Source organism: Phyllostomus discolor, chromosome 6 (assembly GCF_004126475.2).
Source record: "Phyllostomus discolor isolate MPI-MPIP mPhyDis1 chromosome 6, mPhyDis1.pri.v3, whole genome shotgun sequence".
In the NCBI taxonomy this organism is placed as follows: domain Eukaryota; kingdom Metazoa; phylum Chordata; class Mammalia; order Chiroptera; family Phyllostomidae; genus Phyllostomus; species Phyllostomus discolor.
The window spans coordinates 67,520,495-67,541,053 of record NC_040908.2 but is presented as its reverse complement, the minus strand read 5'-3'; positions in this window follow the sequence as shown (position 1 = coordinate 67,541,053).

Below are 20,559 nucleotides of genomic sequence, written 5' to 3'. Positions count from 1 at the left end.
AAGAGAAAAACATAAAACAAAATCTTCTTCCTTCTTAGCTCACTGGAATGGGCTCAATTGTTTTCAGTTAGGAGTGTTTGGAAATGACAGGAGGTATACTTTTAGTTATCTCAGTTCTAGCATGTGCCACTATCATTCAGTGTCCCCTTGAGAAATATTGTTGACTTTGTTCAGTAGGAACTTCAGCTGTGCCAGTCTTTTGAATTCTGTACTATTGTACATGTTGAAGTCTAGGAGTACTCCTGTTGGCATTTTATAAGGGTTGACTGGATGGGGCAGATGCTGTGGCATGCTGTTGTAACATTTCCTGGGGAAAACCTTGACAGCTCTTTTTGCCCTCCCCTGCAGCTGATCCTAGACACACAGGTTTGGGGTACAGTGCTGCAGCACATACCCAGTGGATAGTGGGTATGACGTACACTCACTTGGTGGGCAGACTCAAGAAGGCTTTCCTGTTTCCATATCCTGGAAAGATCTTGTTCATGTTTTTTCCAAGAACAAAGGAAGAAACTTACCTGATCTGATGTGTTCCTATTGAACCTTTATATTCATCTGAAGAGTCCCCACAGTCACATAAACCTTATCACCACTCTTCACCACAGCTTAGTTGAAAGGCCAGGACAAATAAAATATATGTAATTTCTTCTCATTCATCAAACACAGAATGTATGAATTTTTGCTATTTTCACATTGAATGATGCCATTCTCTGAAACAAAAGTCTACACATAGTCAAGTATTCTCATTGCAGAAGACCACACCTTCCAGTTTTCATTAAGGTCAATGAAGGAAAGCTATGAAAAAGATGCCATGTCTAAATATACAGCTGGTTGCTGCAAAGACAATTAGTTCACAATTGTCTGCTTTTCTTGTGAGTGATTGATGGAAGGAGAGAAGAAGATTGATCACTCTCATTCACAAGAAGCTCTGAGTTCAGAGGAAGTTGACTTGTCTTAATAGTCAAAGCCCAGTTCATTGAGAGGTTCTATCACGTTTGTTTTTTTGTGGGAAAGCATCCTCTATTTTGCATTCCTACTTTTTATATTTGGCTAGGCACATTCCTAAATTGTTAAATACCCTTGTGTGTTAAGAGCGATGATATAATACCAATTTATAAATGTGAGTACTTATATAAATTTAGACATGTAAACACCTGTCTTTCATTGGCTTTCCTCAAAAGTAATAAACCTCCAAGAAAGCCCTGACCAGTATGGCTCAGTTGGGTGGACATCCTTCCACAAAGCAAAAGGCCACAGATTTGTTCCTGGTCAGGGCACATGTCTGGGTTGCAGATTTGGCCCCTGATTGGGGCACATATGAGAGGAAACCAATTGATGTTTTTTTTTTCTCACATCGATGTTTCTCTTCCTCTCTTTCTCCCTCCCTTACCCTCTTTCTAAAAATAAGTAAATACTTTTTTTAATCTCCAAGAAAAATACTTTTCAATTTTTAAGAAACTTAAATTACATGAAACTGCTTTTGCCTGAAAGCTTTGGAGAGATCATCTATGAGTGAAGGTGGTTCTTTAATTTGGTTCAAATTTCTTCTAGTTTACATGAAGAAAAAGAATGATTGGGCCCATGCTGGTGTGGCTCAGTTGGTTTGGAGCATTGTCCTGTAACAGAACGATATGAGTTCAATTCCCATTCAGGGCAAATACCTAGGTTGTAGGTTCAATACCCATTCCAAGCATGTACAAACCCTGGTCCAGGCGTGTATGGGAAGCAGCCAATCAGTGTTTCTGTCTTGCACCAATGTTTCTTTCTCTCCCTTCCTCTCTCCTTTCCCCTCTCTCTAAAAGCAATGAAAAATGTCCTTGGGTGAGGGCAAAAAAAAAATGATTTGGCATTTGAAATATGAACCTAATTTGTATATTTTGTAATTATATTCATATGATGCCTTTTCTCTAATAAATGTGAAATAAAATAATGACCTTATGTAACCACAAAAATACAATACAGAACAAGGCAAATAATAAATGCCTAGGCTGGCTATGGAGAAAGGGAATTTCAGGAAGCTAGTAGCAACCTTATTCCTTCCAAAATAGTATTTCTTTTTTCTTTTCAACTTCCACTATCATTTATTTTTCCTAGAATCTAGATACAATTAACTGTAGCAAGACAGTGCTCAATACTATTTAAGCCTCATTTTAAGTTCTTTAGACTATCTCAGCATTTGTAAACATGAAATCACATTTCAGTAAAAATGGAAACTAAAATTTGACATAACAAATTATTTCTATTCATCTGTTAAGTAAGTTTTACTTAGTATCCACAATGCACCAAACAATGGGCTATGCTAAGAATAAAAAGTTGTATAAGACACAGCCTCTGCCCTCAAGAAGCTCACTTCTGGGTAGTGAATGGGTATTTGCTGACATTTTTTCTGATTTCTGTTGGGCTTAGGGAGTGCACTGCTGGCTGCCCCAGAGGCAACATCAAACCTTTCATGTATAGAACATAAAACTCCATAGACTCCAACAGTCAGCCAGCAATACCCTGGTGAGGTAACGCTAAGTAAAGTTCTTTATTGTCCACAGGCATGGAAGCGTGAGACCAATAAAACTGTCTTATCCAGGAACTAATAAAACTGCTAGATGCTGTGACTCAAGCAGTTTGTCTAAAATATCCCAAATGTGGGAATCTGCCCAAGGGATCACCCAGTCACGCCTCACAGTTGTGGATACTTTCCAGGGTACAAAGCATTTTCTCTTGTGCTATTGTGACACTCCTGTGACATATAGGGAAAACATAATCATTACCCATATTTTACAGATGTGGAAACTGTGATATACTCAATTATGAAATGACTTATCTAGGTGACCAAATCTGCAAGGGGGTCAATGGTCCAGTAAGGTAGACATTTTGCCTTCAATTTTATATGTTGAAAAATATTTAATGGGGAAATGATAGTCTTGTCAACAAATGGTGTGGCAAAACTGAATAACCACATGCAGAAAGATACAAATTGGATCATTATCTTACATCACTTACCAAAATAAACACAAATGGATTAAAGACCTAAAAGTAAGTTCTGATATAGTAAGATTCCTAGAAGAAACCGTAGGAAAGAAGCTTCTTGATGTTGGTCTTGGCAATGATTTTTTTTTATGTGACACCAAAAGTATGAGCTTCAAAAGAAAAAAAAATCAAGGGGACTACCTCAAACTAAAAAGCTTCTGCACAACAAAAGAAACAATCAATAAATTAAAAGGCATCCTATGAAACTGCAGGAAATATTTGCAAACCATTTATCTGAGAAGGAGTTAATATCCAAAATATATAAAGACCCCATATACCTCAATAACAACAACAACAAAAACCCAAATGAATTGATCCTAAAAAAATGGGTAAAAGGCCTTTGCCAGCATGGTTCAGTTTGTTGGGTGTGGTCCTGCGAACTAAAAGATCATGGTTTTGACTCCAGGTCAGGTCACAAGCCTGGGTTGCAGTTTCGGTCCCCAGTCGGGGAACACGCAAGAGGCAATCAATTTGATGTTTCCCTCCCTCTTTTACTCCCTTCCTGCTCCTCCCTTTAAAATCAATAAAAGAAAAAAAAAATTGCTCTGGTTGATATGGCTCAGTGGATTGAGTGCTGGCCTGCAAACTAAAAGGTCAAGGGTTCAACTCCCAGTTGGGACATATGCCTGGGTTGCAGACTGCATCCCCGGTTGGAGGAGTTTGAGAGGCAACCAGTGGATGTTTCTCTCCATTTTTTTCTGCCTCCCTTCTCCTCTCTCTAAAAATAAATTAATAAATAATCTTAAAAGATATTTTTGTTTAAGTCTTTTATCTACCTTGAATTTATTTTTGTGTATGGTATAAGTTAGTCATCAAGCTTCATTTTTTTTTGCATGTACTTATCCGGATCTCACAACATCATTTGTTGAAGAGGATATTTTTACTCTATTTTATGCTGCTGCCCCTTTGTCAAATATTAATTGACCATAGAGACTTGGGTTTATTTCTGGGATCTCTAGTCTGTTCCATTGACCCATGTGTCTGTTCTTATGCCAGTACCAGACTGTTTTGATAACGGTGGCCTTATAATACAGTTTGATATCAGGTATTGTGATCCTTCCTGCCTTGTTCTTTTTTCTCAAAATTGCTGCAGCTATTCAGGGTCATTTATGGTTCCATATAAATTTTTGAAATGTTTGTTCTGTATCTGTGAAATATGCCATTGGTACCTTAGTAGGTATTGCATTGAATCTATAAATTGCTTTGGGCAATGTGGTCATTTTAATGATGTAATTCTTCCAATCCATGAACATGGTACATGCTTCCATTTGTTTGTGTCTTCCTTAATTTCTGTTCTTCAGTGTTGTATAGTTTTTTGAGTATAGATCTTTTACCTTCTTGGTTAGGTTTATTCCTAGGAACTTTATTTTTTTTGTGGCTATATCAAATGGGATGTTTTTCCTGATTTCTGTTTCTGATATTTTATTGTGTACAAAAATGCCTTTGATTTCTGAGTGTGGACTTTGTATCTTGCTGTTTTGCCAAATTCACTTATTAGGTTGAGCAATTTTTTGCTGGAAGCAACCTAAGTGCCCATCAGTAAATGAATGGATCAAAAAACTATGGTACATTTACACAATGGAATTCTATGCAGCAGAAAGAAAGAAGGAACTCCTACCCTTTGCAACAGCATGGATAGAACTGGAGTGCATTGTGCTAAGTGAAATAAGCCAGTCAGTGAAAGACAAATACCATATGATCTCACCTTTAAGTGAAATCTAATCAACAAAACAAACAAGCAAGCAAACTATAACCAGAGACATTGAAATTAAGAACAATCTGACAGTAACCAGAGTGGAATGGGAGGGGATAATGGAGGGAAAGGGGGAAGCGTTTTCAGGAACAACTATGAAGGACACATGGACAAAACCAAGGCGGGGGAGTGGAATCAGAAGGGGGAGGTGGGGATGGCTGAGGTGGAGGAGAGTGGTGGGGGGAAATGCAGACAACTGTACTTGAACAACAATAAAACAATTTTAAAAAAAGATCTGAGACACAATTTTGGCAAATGATGGTCGAGAGCCAACAGAAAATCTACAACATTGGTTCTTAACCTTGGCCTCATGTATCAGTTTCCCCTTGCTATAAAAAATGGCCACAAACTTGGTGGCCTAAAACAACACAATTATTATTGTCTTACATTTCAGGAGGCCAGAAGTCTGAAATGGGGCTCACTAGGCAGCAAGGGTACTGTTCTTCTGGAGGCTCTTAGCGAATCCAGTCCCTTGCCTTTTCCAGCTTCTAGAGGCTGCCTCCTTCCTTAGCTCATGAGCTTTCCTCCATCTTCAAAAGCATCCGTGGCTGGTGAAGGAACATCACGTCTCTCTGATGTGTCTCCCTCTCACATTAAAGACACCTGTGATTTCATTGGGCACACCAGCATGATCTAAGCTAGTCCACCTATTTTGAGGTCACTTGATTAGCAACCTTAATTCCATCTGCTGCCTGATTTGTTTCTTCTGGGTAGCATACATGCAGAAAACAGGTCACAGTTTCCAGGATTAAGACATGGACCATTTCAACGCCATTATTCTGCCTACCTCACCTGGGAAGCTTCAAAAACTACCGACGCCTGGGTCCTCCCTGCAGAGATTCTCAATGACCACATTCATGACTTAGTGCAATCTTCACTTAACTCTGTGGGCACCCAAGGTTCCCCAGATCTCCATCTGTGAGAGTAGAAGGGGAATGAGTGACAACACAAACACTACAGATGGGGACTGTGCTGGGTGGTCATAGATCACCTCTAATGGACACATGAGTGTGAGAGTTGAGCAAAGAAACTGGTTAACTGGACCTCGTGGACTTACACCAATAGTGCAGGGCAGTGACCTATTAATAGTCTGTCACTGGAAAGCAACTAAACCTTGAATGCATCCGTACACAGTGTGTATGGGTCCTAGAAACATAATATTAAGTAAGAAAATAAGCTACGAATTTCCTTTGGGTAAATAATATTAATGTGAAAAAAATCTTCTTTCAAAAGCAAGGAAATGGAGGACTTTGCTGCAGGAAAGATGGAGTAATACATTTCTCCCTATTCTTCCTCTAAGTACAACAAAAAACCTTGGACCTTATATACTGCAAAAATATAAGAAAACTAAAAGGTAGAGGGAGGAAGGCAGAATGCTCAGGACCTGAAGAATGATATGGCAAGAATTCCCTGGGTTTTTTTTTATTTGGTTGGTTTTGTTTTTTTGCTTCTTATGTGCCAGACTTGAAGCTGAAGAAGCCAGCAACATAGAAACACTTATAGGCCCCGACAAACTCATTCTCCCAATCCCACTGGCCCCCAAAAAGCAATTATCAGCAAAAGCCTGTTCTGCCTAACCAAAGTAACAGGAAACAGACAGACTAGCAAGACAGACAACATTCAGACAATTACTGCTTGACCCCAGCCAAACACCACAGGAAAAAACTGTGGTCTAACTCCCACCAGCAGAGAGAGGCTGAACGGGGAGCATAGATTTCCACCCTTGTCAGGCTTTAACAAGATGCCCAATTCATCCCCAAGGTGTGGTGTCACAGAGGGAACTGAAACTTTCATCCCAATGGGCTAATAAGTTTCCTGCCCTCACCACGGTGTCATCAGGGACTTTACCGCCACCTGGCAGTAATAAGCACCCTCTTTCTAATAAAAGTGACTCAGAGGAGGAGTGGGTAATCAGGACTTCAACCACCACCCAGCTGCAATGAGGCCACCCCTACCTTAGTGTCAGGAGAGCAGAACAGGGCACTCTTACCTTTCCCAGCCAGAGGGACATCAGGAGAGGCCTGGTGGGGAACTGATCTCCCACCCCGGCACAGCAATACTTTGTAGCCCCTCCCACTATGTGTCTCTGGGCATGGAGTGGTGAGTCTGGACTTTCATCTCCACCCAGCAGTAACCACATGGCACCTCCCCTTCTTCTGTTGCAGCTGTGTCGGAGGAAGCCAGCTAAAACAAAAGGTCTCATAACATAATGCCTCAAATGTCCAGGTTTTACCTGAAAATCACTCATCATACCAAGAACTGGTAAGATCACCAGCTGAATGACAAAATACAACCAATACATGACAAAATACAACCAATATCCAGATGACAGTGGTGTTAGATTTATCAGACAAAGATTTCTAAATTACAAAAACACTTGAAACAAATGAAAAAAATAGTCTCAGCAAATAAATAAAAAGTCTCAGCAAAAGAAAAAAGATATAAAGAACCAAATAGAAATTTTGGAATGGAACAATTGCACATTCATTTCCACACATCTAGTGGATCCCATAATAATTTATTAATTTGGAGATAACAATATATAACTGCCAAATAGTGCATCTTGGCCTAAGATGCACCACTCTGCTGAGTGATGCAGTTCGCTCACTGAGTGGATAGGAGGCCCAAGCCAGTCTTAACCAGGCACCTTTTGACACTGCGACTAGGCAGTTATTACTCAAGGGAGTACCTACAAACGATAGGTCTTCCTTATTCCCTTTGATTAGTCAAATGGCCACTATTATGGAAAGAGGCCCTACCATGCTTGGAATTATTGACTGCTTATGAGGAGCACCTGAGACTCAGGTCTTTACTCTACAGGGCAATAAATTCTACAAGATAAACCCCCATTTCAGAATTTCCAGGGTCATGCTGGAGCTGATATTGGTGACTCCATAGCCTGGGCTTCCCCCATGATCTGATTCAAGTAATAATTCCCAGGAGCTCCATGCTCTTCTACAGAGGCTATACAGTACATCCAATCTTCTCCATTCCTGAATGAAAATCCCCAAGGTTGGGACACACTGCTCCATTCCCTGATCTGAGGCAAAGGCAACTTAACTTCCTTAGCCTTGTTAGAGACACATCATACTCCTGGGATCCCAGCCATCACCTAAGGACAAACACCTTTATACAACCATGGTGGACCATTGTTTTCCACACAATAAGCAACATTTTGTGGCTTTTATTGATGCTAGTTCCCACATCATGGTACTCCCCAGAAATCCCGCTAAATTTAAGAGAGGAACTCTATCTTCTCTTTATATTTTTGGTCTCTTCTCAAATATTAGTTGACTGTATAGGTGTGGGTTTATCTCTGGGCTCCCTATTCAGTTCCACAGATTTATCAGTCTAGATATATGTGTCTATTTTTATTCTAGTACCATACTGATTTAATTACTATAGATTTTAGTATAATTTGAAATAAGGAAGTGTTATGCCTCTGCCTTTGTTCTTCTTAGAATTGCTTTGGCTATTTGGGGTCTTTTATGGTACCATATAAAATTTATTATGTCTGGTGAAATGGACAAATTTCTAGAAAAATATAATCTTCCAAAACTCAATAAAGAAGAAGCAGAAAGCCTGCACAGACCAGTAACAGCAGAAGAAATTGAAGCAGTAATAAAAAAAACCTCCTGGCACACAAAAGCCCGGGTTCAGATGGTTTCACAGGAGAACTCTACAAAGCATTTAAGGAAGACTTAACCCCTCATCCTTCACAAACTATTCCAAAAAAATCCAAAATGATGAAAGACTCCCAAACTCTTTTTATGAAGCCAGCATCATCCTAATCCCCAAACCAGATAAAGACACAACAAAGAAAGAAAAATTCAGGCCAATATCACCAATGAACATAGACGCTAAAATCCTCAACAAAATATTGGCAATCTGCATCCAACAATACATTTAAGAGATCGTGCACCATGACCAAGTGGGATTCGTCCCAGGGATGCAAGGATGGTTCAATATTCACATATCAATAAATATAATACATCACAAAATACAAAATTACAAAATGTAATACATCACAATACAAAACAAAAGCAAAGACAAAAATCACATGATCATATCAATAGATGCAGAAAAAGCATTTGATAAGGTACAGCACCCATTTATGATAAAAACACTCAGCCAAGTGGGAATAGAGGGAGCATTCCTCAACATAATAAAGGCCATATATGAGAGACCTATAGCCAACATCATACTCAATGGGAAAAAACTAAAATCTTTTCCACTAAGGCCAGGAACAAGACAAGGTTGTCCACTTTCACCACTCCTATTCAATATAGTATTGGAAGTTTTAGCCACAGTGATCAGACAAAAAAAGGAAATAAGAGGCATCCAAATCATAAAGGAGGAATCAAAACTGTCATTGTGTGCAGATGACATGATAGTGTACACAGAAAACCCTATAGACTCCACCAAAAAGCTGCTTGACCAATTAAATGAATTTGCAGAACAGGGGGATACAAAGTAAATATCCAGAAATCAAAGGCATTTTTTTACACCAACAATGAAACAGCAGAAGCAGAAATCAAGAAAAAACTCCCATTTGATACAGCAACAAGAAAAATGAAGTACCTAGGAATAAACCTAACCAAGGAGGTAAAAGACCTACATGCAGAAAACTACACAACACTGAAGAAAGAAATCAAGGAAGACATAAACAAATGGAAACATACATCACGTTCATGGATTGGAAGAATTAACATCATCAAAATGCCCATACTACCTGAAGCAATTTATAGATTCAGTGCAATACTTATTAAAGTACCAATGGCATATTTCACAGACATAGAACAAACACTTCAAAAATTTATATGGAGGTATCGACCCCAAATAGCTGCTGAGAAAGAAGCTATTTTGAGATTTTGAGAAAGAAGAGCAAAGTAGGAGGGATCACAATACCTGACACCAAACTGTATTACAAGGCCACTGTAATCAAAAACAGCCTGGTACTGGCATTAAAAAGGGCATTTGAACCAGTGGACCAGAACAGAAAGCCCAGAAATAAACCCAAGTCTCTGTGGTCAATTAATATTCAACAAAGGGAGAAGGAACATAAAATGGAGTAAAAATAGCCTCTTCAACAAATGGTGTTGGGAGAGCTGGACAGCTACATGCAAAAAAAGTGAAACTTGAGCACCAACTTACACCATATACAAAAATAAATTCAAGGTGGATAAAAGACTTAAATATAAAACATGACACCATTAAAGTCCTAGAGGAGAACATAGGCAGGAAAATCTCAGATATTCACGCAGCAACATTTTTACTGATATGTCCCCCACAGCAAGGGACATAAAGGAAAGAATAAACAAATGGGATCTCATCGAAAGAAAAAGCTTCTTCATGGCTAAATAAAATAGTATTAAAATAAAAAGAGAACCAACCATATGGGAAAATATATTTGCCAATGATACTTCAGACAAGGGTTTAATCTCCAAAATATATAAAGAACTCACACAACTTCACTCTAAGAAGACAAGCAACCCAATTAAAAAATGGGCAAAGGACTTGAACAGACACTTCTCCAAGGAGGACACATAGAGGGTCCAGAGACATATGAAAAGATGCTCAATATCGCTAGCAATCAGAGAGATGCAAATTAAAACCACAGTGAGATACCATTTCACACCAGTCAGAATGGCCATCATAAACAAAGCAACAAACAACAAATGTTGGATGGGTTGTGGAGAAAAAGGGACCCTAGTGCACTGTTGGTGGGATTGCAGACTGGTACAACCACTATGGAAAACAGTATGGAATTTTCTCAGAAAACTAAAAATGGATCTGCCTTTTGACCCAGCAATTCCACTGCTAGGATCATATTCTAAGAACCCTGAAACACCAATCCAAAAGAACCTATGCACCCCAATGTTCATAGTAGCACAATTTACAATAGCCAAGTGTTGGAAGCAACCTAGGTGCCCATCAGTAAATGAGTGGATCAAAAAAGTATGGTACATTTACACAATGGAATTCTATGCAGCAGAAAGAAAGAAGTAGCTCCTACCCTTTGCAACAGCATGGATGGAACTGGAAAGCATTATGCTAAGCGAAATAAGCCAGGCAGTGAAAGACAAATACCATATGGTCTCACCTTTAACAGGAACCTAAACAACAAAACAAAGAAACAAGCAAAATATAGCCAAAGACACTGGAATAGAGAACAGGTTGACAGTGACCAGAGGGGAGAGGGAAGGGAATTTCGGGGGGAAAGGGGAAGGGTTTACAGGAACAAGTATAAAAGATACATGGACAAAAACTAGGGGGTAGTGGAAATGGGAGGCAGGTGGGAAGGGCTGGGAGGGTGGGCTGGGATGGGAGTAAAGACAGAAAACTGTGCTTGAACAACAATTAAAATAAAAATTTAAAAATAATAAATAAAGGTTAGAGAGATAGCAAATCTGATAAGATATGACAAAAGGAACATGAAGTGACTAAAAGAGGGGAAAATGTTATTGAGTGGTAAGAGGGAGGAGAATCAATAAGAGTTGGGATAGAACTGAGGTGAAGAAAGGGAGAGAACAAAATTTAAAAAGTAAGTAAAACATGAAAGAATGATGGAAAAATAGGTTAAGAAGGAAGTGTATACTATGAGGTTTAAAGTAAAATTGAAAAGGTATGGACCGATGGGAGCAAAGTTGAAGAAACCCACAGCAGGGTCGATAGCAACAACAGCTGAATGAAGATTAATAAAGGTGTAATGGGAATAAAAATATTGTATAAAAACAAAAAGTGAATATGAGATGTCTACAGTGAAGAAAAATTACTTTGAGAGTATGGGGAAAAAACTAATAAGAGTAAGGAGTAAAGCCCAGGTTGAGAGATGAGGAAAAAATAGGGAGAGAGAAAACGATCGAATAAAATTCCTTACTCAACTGATCAGTGGCAAGGGGGAAGTGAAATGGAGTAGGACTGTGGGAGAATATTCTATGGGATTTAAAGTACAAACAAATAGCCCTGGCTGGTGTGACTCAGTGGATTGAGTGCCTGCCTGTGAAACATAAGTGTTGCTGGTTCCGTTCCCAGTCAGGGCACAGGCCTGGATTGTAGGCCAGGTCCCCAGTAAAGGATGCACTAGAGGTTACCACACATTGCTGTTTCTCTCCTTCTCTTTCTCCCTACTTTCTTCTCACTATAAACAAACAAACAAACAAACAAATAAATTAAATCTTTTAACAAATAAAAAAATAAAGTACGAAAAAAATAGGAGTTCCTTTGGAGAAGTACAGCAATAACCATGGTATTTCACCCAAATGGCCACTGTTTCTAAAAAGTGGGAAAAAATAGGACTCTTATTAGAGGGGAAAGAATGTGAGCTGACTTAAGAAAAAAGAGTGCTTATGTGCAGTTAGGTGGAGGAGAAATAGTGAGAGTAAGGGATAGAAACTTGATGTAGTGTGAGTGAAAATAAAGTTTACAACAATATTAATAAAGCTCAGGAAGATGGCAAAATGGATTAAGACCAGGGAAGTGTGTTGTGTGGGATTTGGAATAACATTAATATGATAAGAAATATATAATCTGAATAAAAAGAATAAAAGATAAAAGATGAAGAGTAGTGAGTCATTTGGAATATGAGAGAAGTGAAAGAAAAAATTGAAATGCAATATGAAGGGGAGAATAAAACAAAACAAAGCAAAACAAAAAAATAAATAAATGGAAAGAACAAAGAAATTTTTTAAAAAACATGCAAGTTCTGGGACTTCCATCCCAGATGGAGCTATAAGGAAATATACTTTGCCTCCTCACACAACCAAAAGAAGGACAAAAACTAATTTAAAAACAAAAAATAACCAGAACTGCCAGAAAAACAAACTGTATGGAAGTCCAACAACCAAGCGGTTACAGAAGAAACATTCATTCACACTGGTAGGAGGGGCGGAGATGGGCAGCAAGGGTAGAGGAGCAGAGATAACTTGCCGCGAGACAGCAGCTGGAGGACCAGGTGGACAGGGTGGCAGCTAGCAGACTGGGTGGTCTCACATTTGCATGCGGATAAACCAGAAGGAACAACTAGGAAGCAAGACATACCATGCAACCCAGGGTTCCAGCATGGGGAAATAAATCTGTAAAAACTTGTGGGGGTTGTAGTGGCCGGAGAAACTCCCAGCCTCACAGGAGAGTTCATTGGAGATACCCACAGGGTCCTAGAACTTACACAAAACCACCCATCCAGGAATTAGCACCAGAAGGGAGCAATTTGCTTGTGGGTAGTGAGGGAAGTGACTCAAGTTGCCAAAGAGCTGAGCAAGCGTCATTGTTCCCCCTCAGACCCCTCACCCACAAACAGCACCACAATACAGTGAAGCAGGTTGCCCTGCCCTGGCGAATACCTAAGGTTCCGCCCCTTACTTGTAACAGATGTGCCAAGACAAAAAAATATGGCTCAAATGAAAGAACAGGTCAAAGGTCCAAAAGTAGAACTAAGCAATGAAGAGACAGCCAACCTATCAGATGCACAGTTCAAAAACTGGTAATCAGGAAGCTCACAGAAATGTTTGAGTATGGTCACAAGATAGAGGAAAAAGTGAAGGCAATGAAAAGTGAAATAAAGGAAAATGTACAGGGAACCAACAGTGAAGGGAAGGGAACCGGGACTCAAATCAATGGTTTTGAGCAGAAGGAAGAAATAAACTTTCAACCAGAACAGAACAAAGAAACAAGAATTCAAAAAAAATGAGGAGAGGCTTAGGACAAATGTTCCAACATCTGAATCACAGGGGTGCTAGAAGGAAAAGAGGAAGAGCAAGAAATCGAAAACTTATTTTTTAAAAAAATGAAGGAAAACCTCCTCAATCTGGCAAAGGAAATGGACTTCCAGGAAGTCCAGGAAGCTTCCAGAGTCCCAAAGAACTTGTACCCAAGGAAGAACAAACGAAGGCAAATCATAATTACATTACCCAAGATGAAGATCAGGAGAGAATCTTAAAAGCAACAAGAGAAAGGAGACTGTTAGCTACAAAGGAGCTCCCACAACACTGTCAGTTGATTTCTCAAAAGTAATCTTGCAGGCAAGAAGGGGCTGGAAAGAAGTATTCCAAGTCATGAAAGGCAAGGACCTCCATCCAAGATTGCTCTATCCAGCAAAGCTTTCATTTAGAATGGAAGGGCAGATAAAGTGCTTGCCAGATAAAGTCAAGTTAAAGGAGTTCATCATCACCAAGCACTTATTATATGAAATGTTAAGGGGACTTATCTGAGATAAAGAAGAAGATCAAAACTATGAACAGTAAAATGACAACAAACTCACAACTATCAACAACTGAACTTAAAAAACAAAAACTAAGCAAACAACTAGAACACGAACAGATTCGCAGAAATGGAGATCACATGGAGGGTTATTGGGGGAGGGGGAGGGGGAGAGGGAGAGGGGGAAAAAAGTATGGGGAATAAGTAGAATAAATGGTAGATACAAAATAGACAAGAGGAGGTTAAGAATAATATAGGAAGTGGAGAAGCCAAAGAACTTATATGTACAACCCATGGACATGAACTAAGGTGGTGGGGAATGCTGATGGGAAAGGTGTTGTAGGGTAGAGGGCAATAAAAGGGAGAAAAATAGGACAATTATAATAGCATAATAAATATATTTTTAAAATAAAATTATATATTGCCATGCAAGTTCTGATGAAGAGCAAAGTGCAATTTGTCTCAGCTGTTGATGTTCACCTTCTGACATCTTTCTTGATTCGTCTTTGGTTTTCTTACAGCTCCAGGTCTTATTGGGAAGGGAGGAAGGAAGGAAGGGAGGGAGGGAGGGAGGGAGGCCTCCTGCTGATTGTTAAGCCTGCCTGGCCAGTTCTACAGATCTTCCTCTTTCCTGCAGGAAGAGGTGGGGCTGGGCTTTATTGTTTCCTTTCCTGTGGTTCTACAAGGATTTGGGGCTGAGTCCGGGCTACAATAATCACAGGTGCCCAGTTTTCAGCCCACACACTCAGAGCTCTGTGCACATTTGTGCCAGGCTGGCACCAATAAGCCACCTCACTTGGCAGCCCTTTGATCAGTCCCTGGGGTGCACTGAGTGGGAGCAAATTGAGCGCACACCCCTCCCTCGTTGCCTGCGTAGCCACTGCGTGGGTGAAGTCCCTGCATGATGCTCCTCAATTCCCCTTCTGAAAAGAGCCTCTTTGGGTGCTGCTGCCAATCTGAGCCACCACCCAGCTTTCCACACAGTCCAACTCTCTGGCAAGTGCAGTTTATCTGGGTCACAGCCAGTCATGGCCCACCTCTTCTTCCAGCTCCAGGTGTCACTAGGATCCCCCAAATTCTCTGGCACTGTCTCGGCTGGTGATGACCGCCCCAGCCTGGGTACATCACTGGCTGTGAGTTGCTGGTTGCGTGTTGCTGGCTGCCTTTTTTCTTCCCACCGACTTTATGTGTCCAGGTCTCTCCTGGCATGGGTCTGGGACTTTCCCACTCTGGGAGGGGAGGGAGCCACTAGGTTGCTGTCACTGACCCTCCAATGTCCCCATAGCTGCCGCAGTCTCCCGCACCAGGCCCGGGGACCTTTCCCGTCAGCCTATAAAACCTCCTTACCACCCATTTTGATGCGGGTTCTGCACACTTCAGTTTCCAAACTTCATATCATCTGAGATCCTGTTGGCTGTTCGCTTTTTTTTTTTTTTTTAGAAGATTGGCTAAGTGACCCAGTTGGGTGCACAGAGCAGGTGGGCTCAGCTCCCACCTACATCGTCACCATCTTCTCTCTCTTATTCTACCTTTCATTTGGTCTACTGTGAGGTAAATGTTCTCTATTGTATGTTTCATGCATTCATTGAATTGTTCAGTTCCAGAATTTCTGCTTGGTTCTTTCATATGATTTCTATTTCTTTGTTAAATTTCTCATTTTGTTCATGTATTTTCCTGGTTACATTGAGTTATCTTTTTTGTGTTTTCTTGTATCTTGTTGAGTTTCCTCAAAAGAGCTATTTTGAATTCTTTATCAACTAGATCACAAAATTCCATGTTATTGAATTCAGTTACTGGAGGATTATCTTTTGATGATGCCATGTTTCTTCCATTCTTCGTGTTCCTTAAAGTTCTGCACTGCTGCAAATTCCTCAAATCTTTGTTGTCTTCAGTTGGGATGTAATGTTCATTGGTCCTGTTATATTGGGATTTTTCTCTGACCTTGTATGAATATACCTACTTCACCATTCTTACTCTCCTTGTGGCAGAATTCTGAAGCTTTTATGTGTTCTCTGGTTCTTACAACTCACCAGGTTGGCCATGAGGTGGCGCTGCTGCTGAGTTTTTGGTTTTTATGTGTCCACAGCCCCTGGCCTGATTTTCCAAGAGCACTGGAGTTTCCTCTAGCTGCTGCACTCAGGAGTGCACACAGGAAGCAGCCGAGGGTGAGCAGGGAAGATTGTGGATTTAGCACTGAGGCATTGTAGGGTGCTTATGGAACCAGACAGGAGATCCTCTGGTGAGGTTCTCCCTGAGCCTCATGTGCAGACTTCTTGCTGAAGTCCTGAACATAGTTTATGGGAACCATGTCCCTTTAACTCCCTTTGACATTATCTGCTTCTTTTCTGTTCTCCCACCCCACCCTCTTAGACAGTTCAGTCCCACCCTATGTCTCCTCAGAAGACAGCACTGGTAAAGTTCCTCTCACTCCCTCCACTGCAACCAAACCCATAATTTTTATTTTCTCCAGTGGTGTGTTGGACTTTCCCGTCAGGAAAGCTGGACTTCTGCAAAGTTTCTCTTGTCCGTGAGTGTGTCTGCCAAAGTCAGCACTCTCCAGGTGTTACCCCACCATGGCTGAGAGGGGTTGGGGCCAGTTTGCCAATTCTTGCTGTACCAAGGTCTGTTTGCCTGTCACCAGATGCACAGGTTGGTAAGACTTCTCCCAGGCCCTTGGCATATGGTGCAGGATACCACAACTCCTGTGGAAAGATGCCTAATTACTCATTTTAAAAGGGAGACAAAGAGAAGGGACATCTTATACCGCCACAGTGTTGATGTCACTCCCCACTCCCAGTTTTCCTAATCAAGATATTCCCATGTATTTATGAAATGTAGCCTGGTTTAGTGTTATTTTTGTCTTTAAAAAGGATCAAACTCTTGTTTTCCCTGTGCGACTTAAAATATAGACACAGTTGCCCAGGCCAGGTAGCTCAGTTGGTTAGAACGTCGTCCTGATACGCCAAGGTTGCGGTTTCCATCCCTGGTCAGGACACATAGAAGAAACAACTAATGAATGCATAGATAAAAGGAACAACAAATCTATGTTTCTCTCTCTCTTTCTTCCTCTCTCTCTAAAATCAGTTTATTAAAAAGTTAAAAATAAATAAAGCATAGACACAATTTTAAAAAATAAAATGGGTTTCTTCACAAGGATGTGCTAATGATGAGCACAAAATTAAGTCAGTTGGTTTGAAAATATACAATACAAGAATTTATGTCATGTATATCATGTATAAGAATTTCTATCATAGATACATGGGCACCTCCCCACACATTTAAGGGAAGAATGATTAGGAAAGTGTAAGATAGATTCATGAGGAGGGCACGTATTCACTCGTTTGCTTGGGTGGACCTGGGAACAGGAGACTAGGGAATTTGGGGCCACTCAGAAAAGGGGTGGGAAGTGGAGAGGAGGGACTCTGGCTATGATCTCTGAGGGAAGGGAAGCCACCCAACGAGACCTGCACGATCAAAGAAATAGAAAGAGAATCACATTGTTCTCTCTCAACTCACCCACTCCTTCTGATCAAACAAATCCCCACCCATTATTCTCTGGGATGCCTTCCCAATTAAACATTTGACTTGGAACAAGACACTTAAAACCGGAAATACAAGAGAAATTTCATCCCCAGTCTCCAGCTACTCATTGGGAATGCTATATCCAGTTACATTTTTTTAAATCACACAATTAAAAAGTGAAGACAGCTCTTAAGGCTGTTTCACAATGTGTAATATGTGCTTTATATTTTATGAACACATAGAATCTGGTACTTGGGTAAAGACTGTTTTCATGAAGAGAACCCAGTTAAAATGTGGCTTCTTCTTTTGTGAAGGAGAAAAAAGAAGAGCGTTGCCAAGGCTGCTGACCCAGAGCAGCTCACATTTTATTTCTTATGGAGCTAAAGGCACAGGACAAGTCTTTCGTAAAATAAGGATTTTGAAGTATGTTAGAAACAACGGGACATCCAGAGGCTTTTCTCCTTCACATTTGCCTAGTTAGAAAATATTTTCTTGTGTAACACCTGTACAATAAAATATTTAGTATTCATTAAAAAGAGAGGTAGCTTTGTGTGTTGATATGGGAAAATGTTCAAGCCATAAAGCTAACTGGGGGAGCAAGTTGCAGAATAGAATGCACCAAATTACCCCATTTCTATAAAAACAAATGTTAATATATGTTTAGAAATCAAGAACTGCTGCAGGGAAGCACCAAATCTTGAAGGTATTGATATTAAAAGAGGTTATCACTGAAAGATGAGATTAAGGAACGTGTTTACTTGTCATGTTTTATATATTTTTGATGATTTTTAAATTGTTGTTCAAGTACAGCTGTCTCCATATTCCCACCAACACTTTTCCCCACCCCACCCACCCCCACCTTCCACCCTCAATCCTATCCCCCTTAAGCTTTGTCCATGGGTCCTTTATACATGTTCCTTGACATCCCTCCCCCTTCTTTCCTCTATTACAGGCTTCCTGGTTTCCATGGGAAAGACAGCAAGGCAAGGCTGTGTAAATGGTTTAGGGCTGACTGGTTTGAATAATTTCTGTGAGCTTTTGGCTACAGGGGTGATCTCTACTTGCCTGGTCCCTGGACATGGAATGATTTAGGACTAGGGAAATGTCAGTTTGGTGTGTGGGAGTTAAAGGAGGTGGTTGAGGAATAAAAGGTATGCTCCATACCCAGCCCTTGGCTAGGCCTGGGGAGAGCAGTCTTCCCCAGGCATCATAAAATATAAAAAATTAAAAACATGACTAATACACAGCCCACTGCAGCCTCACCTACTGGGGAGCTTGTTAGAAATACAGCCCTCCTGAATGAGAGCTATCACAATGCCCAAGTGATTCGTATGAACACTAATGTTTTCTCTGCACTCTCAGATGTTTGAAAAAGAGGTAAGCAAAGAGATTACTGATTCCCAGAGAAGAAGACAATTTGCTCAAAGCCACAGAGCTAGTAACTAGCAGAGCTGGAATTCAAACTGTGGTCTATTTGACTTGAAATCTCATTTTTTTCAAGTGACTGCATTAAACTTTCTCCTCGATTATTTATGCATGTGTGTATGAGAATGTTCACATGTGTATGTGTCCATTCTTGGCATATATTATATGGTAAGTATGGAAATGCTACCTTATTAATATCAAGAAAAGATGACACGAAGTTTTGAGGATGTTTAAAAGGTTATGTTGTGGTGAGAATTGATTTCACATTTCCTAAGTAAGAGCCTTGCCTGAATTTTACAGACTGGAAATGTATTATATTTCTTCAACTTTTGTTTCATTCAGTTGTTGAGCCAGACAGTAAGGTTCATGCTGGAAATTCAAGCATCTCTCTCATGGCTAGTGATGTTGAGCATTTTTTCATGTGTACCTGGGCCCTTTGTATGCCCTCCTTGGAGAAGTGTCTGTTCAGGTCCTTTGCTCATTTTTTAATTGGATTGTTTGTCTTCCTGGTATGGAGTTGTGTGAGTTCTTCATATATTTTGGAGATCAAACCCTTGTCCAAAGTATCACTGGCAAATATATTTTCCCATATGGTTGGTTCCATATTTTGCTGATCTTTTGTTTAGCCATGCAGAACCTTTTTATTTTGATGAAGTCCCATTTGTTTATTCTTTCCTTTATGTCTCTTGCTCTAGGGGGCATGTTGGTGAAAATATTGCTGAGTGGACTATCTGAGATTTTCCTGCCTATGTTCTCCTCTAACTTTTGTTTACATTATTATTTTTATAACCAGGACAATAATTAACAGAATAATTAAAAGTAAAAACTGGCAAGCAAAGCTTCCCTCTTACCCCCACTTTCCTATAGACATTTAGAATATAGTTAGTGGGTCACACAAATTCAGTCATTTTTAATGCTACCCTTAATGTCTGTATTGAAAACCATCTTCCCTCAGATCAGCCTTTGAAATCATTGTTAGCCTGGTGAAATGAGTGTGGGTTGTTATTAGCATAGTCAGTGGAAAAGTCCATGTTAAGTTAGAGGTCATCCTGACCTATCCAGGTGCCTCAGATCCCGCATCCCACCAGCAAGAACAGTTCCAGCCTGCCACTGAGAACCTCAGGAGTGGCTTCTCCTGTCCCTTCTAAATTTTTAAGTTATTTGTCTCCTTTACCTTTTTCCTTCTCTCATCTCATTTCATTCCTAAGATTCCCTAATATGTGGCTTCTGTCCCTATCACAATGGTGACAGCAACACATTATGGGTTATTTACTGTAGTTCTTTATATTTTTTTTTTCAATGATGGTGATTCATTAAGTAAATGTAATATTTTTGGACCCTTGAAAGATTTCATATAAATAAGTTTATAAATTAATCAAAGTTCATCATCAGACCATGTTTTTCAGTCTTGGGTGATGACCATCCTGTTCTTGTCGACTGCACTGGATTTGCTCCCAACGACTGCTGACGATCTTCTCTTCGCCTCTTCTTAGTCTCCTTTACCTTAACTTCCTTGTAGCTAATCAAGTCTTTCTTTTTCACCTTTCCATTTTTAGTTTGTATAAATCTACATTCTCCTTCCTCTTTAAATGATTAGTTTTTTTTTTTTCCTTTTAATTCCTCCTGGTCTATATCCACCCAAA